Below are 4,006 nucleotides of genomic sequence, written 5' to 3'. Positions count from 1 at the left end.
ACATAAATCCTTGCTGTGTAAGCAGAATTTGTTTTTCTATCACTGGGCCAAAGTGTAAGAAGAAAAGATCCTGCATCCCTCCCTTGTTTGGCTTCCCTTGTTCAGCTGCCATCACCAGCTTGACCACCAGATGTCTGCACCCAACAGAAAACCAAAATGTAGCACTGAGATGAGCAGCTGGGAAAAGAAATGAAAAGACTCAAAAAGTGACCGGGGGGGTAAGTGCAAAGGGAGCTGTAAGGGTTTCTTTCCAGACCTAGACACCCCTGAGGCAGGAATGATCCTCAGGCCCTCCTGGTAAGCTTTCATTCCACAGTGCAGGACTGTATTCCCACCACCAGTGATGTTGAGCTGAGCTGGATCTCTTTGGAGAGTGCTCAGGAAAAGGGAGTGCTGGGAAGCAGTGCTGTGGCTGTTTAACCTGGCTGCTCAAACTTATCACTTGATGGACAGTCCCACAGGAGAACTTTTTCAATGTAAGGATGAGACCTAGGTCAAGACCAGAAAAGGTTTGCATGCAAAAAGTAACCACAATAGCAGGATGCTTTGAAATGTGATGTGTGATAGTCAAACTAGAAAAAAATAAGTGTCTTTTCAAAGTGTGCTAGGTCCCAGCTGAATTCTAATACTATCTATTCTTTCATGTAAAGACTGATTTCTGCTTGAGAATTAAGAAGCAGTGCCATTTCCCTCGTACAGTCCCTTGTCACTGTCATATTTTTTGGAAAAATCCCTTGGCCAGGATTTCTCTCCTGGGAAGCTGAGAAGCCTCAGAGAAAAGGAAAACAGTATTATCTTATTTGCTTCTCCTGTGTTTTGCTGCTTTGGAATGTAATTGGAGGTTGTTTATCCAACATGTGAATTGCTTTTACTTAATGACCAATCATGGTCCAGCTGTGTCAGGGCTCTGGAGAGAGTCACGGGTTTTTCATTAGTGTCTTATAAAGCCTTCTGTCTGTATCCTTTCTCTATTCTTTAGTATAGTTTTAGTATAGCATTCTTTAATATAATATATCATAAAATAATAAATTAGCCTTCTAAGAACATGGAGTCAGTTTCATAATTTCCTCCCTTTGATGGGAGACCCCGAAAATACCACAGTCCCTCTTTTGTATGCCATAATCTCTGTTATCATATCTGCATAAAGAGGCTGCTCAAGACATCCTAGCAACATTCAACCTGTCAATCAATTGTAAAGAGAGGCAGCAAAATATGGTGAACTTTGCCCAGTGATCATTTTAGCAGGATGAGAAGCTATTTTTCCCACAAGGCTAAAGAGAAGGATTTTTTTTTTTTTTTTTTTTTTTGCAAATGGGGACAGAAAGAAAAGCAGGATCTCACTTGTTATCTGCTGCCTTCTGAACAGCCACTGTTGGGATCCCAGCCTCAAGCCAGGACTGCAGCACCACCTCTTGCCAAGGGTGTTGTCCCAAAAATCCTTCCCTCACCCAGTGGGCAAGAGGCCAATTCACAGACTTGAGGTATTTATTTACAGTTCTGTGCAGACAGGGGTGCTGGGTGGCAAACTCACAAAGCCAGCATGACAACTACCAAAACCTTTTGCTATTTATATATTTTAGCAAACAAAACATGCTTTCTTTTTTTTTTTTTTTCTTGACAGCAGTGGATCTTAGATTATTGATGTCCTTTAGGTTTCAAACAATGTTTTTCTCATTGTTTGATTTTTAATTATGTTACTAGATAGCCAAAACCACAAGAACAGCCCCACACCCACAATAAAAAAAGTTTTTATTTGAGGTGGAAGGGAAGAAGGGATCAACTCCAAACAAAACATTCTTTCTGGAAGTACAGTGGGCAATGAGACTGTGTTGTGTTTCAGGTTGAAGTCCCTCTTCTAGATTACTGATTCAACAGGTTAGTCACAGAATTAAGAGCAAAATTGTTAAAATAAAGAAATACTTCCCAAGGCATGAAAGAAGCAGAAGCACTGTTATTTTCTAATCCCTGTTTGTTTTCTGCCTAAAAAAAAAAAAACAAAACAAAACCACCAACCACGCAACATTTAGCACCATCAATTTTATTCTGCTACAAAACATGAAAGCAATCTAAATCCCCATGTTTTCAGGCTCCTGCTCCTCAATACTTCCTGGCTATAAATGTCTCATCTATTTCTCTCTAAGACAACAGTACAAATGGAAAGGATTAACAACAGGCCACCCCTGTTGCGCTTCACAGGTTTACTGCTGCCCCTGCAGTTTGCAGATAGGACAGAGGTTATTATAGGATATAGGTCTTGTGTGATACAATTACATAGCTTTTTCTTTCACAATAACACCAAAGTAAATTGCAAGCTTTCCAAATTTTCAAGCTAACTTGTATCAAATGAAGTTCTAATTTATCTTGGCCGAAGCACCCCTAATTTTTCCCAAACATACTGCTACCCCAAAACAAGTTCTGAAGGGATAAAAAAGCTCTGTAAGATGTCTAAGGAATTTTTAGAAGAGGTGTGACAGCTGGACCTGCCCACACAGGTATGGGCCCTCCAGACAGTGCCCTGCAGCTGACCTCAGTCCTTTCAGGTCTGGAATGCTGATCTCCAAAGGCTCCTCAAGGTAACTCCCGGGTGTTCCTATTACCTTTTTCACTTTTCAGCAAAGAGCAAGACCCCACAGAGCCCTGGTGTACCATAAATAGGGAGCAGGCTCTGGATTCCTGGCTGCATTTCTTGTGAACTTTGCAACAGGAGAAGAGGGTGCTGACAAACTGCCTCAGGGAATTGGAGCCAGTTGCTGCATCCCAGAGCAGCTCACTTGCAGAGGGGTTGCTGGGACAAGTTTTCTCATCACATGCTTCACTGAGCACTATAACATTTCTGGTTCGAGGCTGTTGAGCAGTGAAATGTATGTGACCAGCATTTTTTTATCATTTTTTCTTTTGGGGGCTGGTCCTGTTAGAATTTATGTGAGCTGCTTTATCCCAGACATGGACAGAGATCTGTTGGAACCAAAGGAAGATTTATAAGTGGGCAGTCCCAAAAGGAGAGTGTAATGTGACAGTGTTCACAGGGGTCTTAGGATGAGGGAAGAGATGAGAATGTTGACTCCATGTTTCTGAAGGCTTGATTTATTATTTTATTATACGTATTATATTAAAACTATACTAAAAGAATAGAAGAAAGGATTTCATCAGAAGGCTAGCTAAGAATAGAAAAAGCATGATAACAAAGGCTTGGGACTGACCGAGACAGTCTGGACAGCTGGACTGTGATTGGCCATTAATTAGAAACAACCACATGAGACCAATCACAGATCCACCTGTTGCATTCCACAGCAGCAGATAATTATTGTTTACATTTTTTTTCCTGAGGTGTCTCAGCTTCTCAGGAGAAAAAAATCCTAAGGAAAGGCTTTTTCAGAAAATATCATGGCTACAGTGTAATTGTAGAGAAGAAATTGGAGAGCCAGTGTCCTCGAGGCCACAGGTTGGTGTTAGACCAAGTCTTCTTGACAGCATCCCTAGGAGAGGTATGCATGCAGCTCTTTGCCTGTTGTAAAATCCTTTCATCCCTGGTTTGTCAGGCTGTTTGGGTGAACAACCCGTGGAGATGTTTTGAATCAATATGAAGATATGTGCTAAGAGAGAACAGCTGTTGTGAAACACTGCAAGAGTCAATGCTGAATATGGGCAGTGCTCCATTCTGGGGCAAGCCTGAGTGGGTATAGATGTATCCTAGGGCACGGGCCAGCTCCTCGCAGGCTGTGCAGGGCGGTTTGAGGGTCAGTTTGCGAGAGCAAGGGCTGCAGCATCTCTGCAGCTGCGTGCCCGACAGCCAAGACCCGCACACAGAGCGGCAGAAAGCGAACAGGACAAACACCTGAGCTGGGCCCTGCATTACCTCTGTGCCAGGTGGGTGCCTTCAGGAGCCCGGCCCGTCCCAGCCCACCGGGACGGGGCATCACTGCCGAGCCCGGCCGGGCACAGCAGTGCCGAGGGAGGGACCGAGGGCGGGACGGGCCGGCCCCGCCGCAGCCCCGGCCGCCGTGAC

The sequence above is a fragment of the Molothrus ater genome, chromosome 4 (assembly GCF_012460135.2).
Source record: "Molothrus ater isolate BHLD 08-10-18 breed brown headed cowbird chromosome 4, BPBGC_Mater_1.1, whole genome shotgun sequence".
Lineage (NCBI taxonomy): Eukaryota > Metazoa > Chordata > Aves > Passeriformes > Icteridae > Molothrus > Molothrus ater.
The sequence above is the reverse complement of the archived record's forward strand: the minus strand, read 5'-3'. Positions refer to the sequence as shown.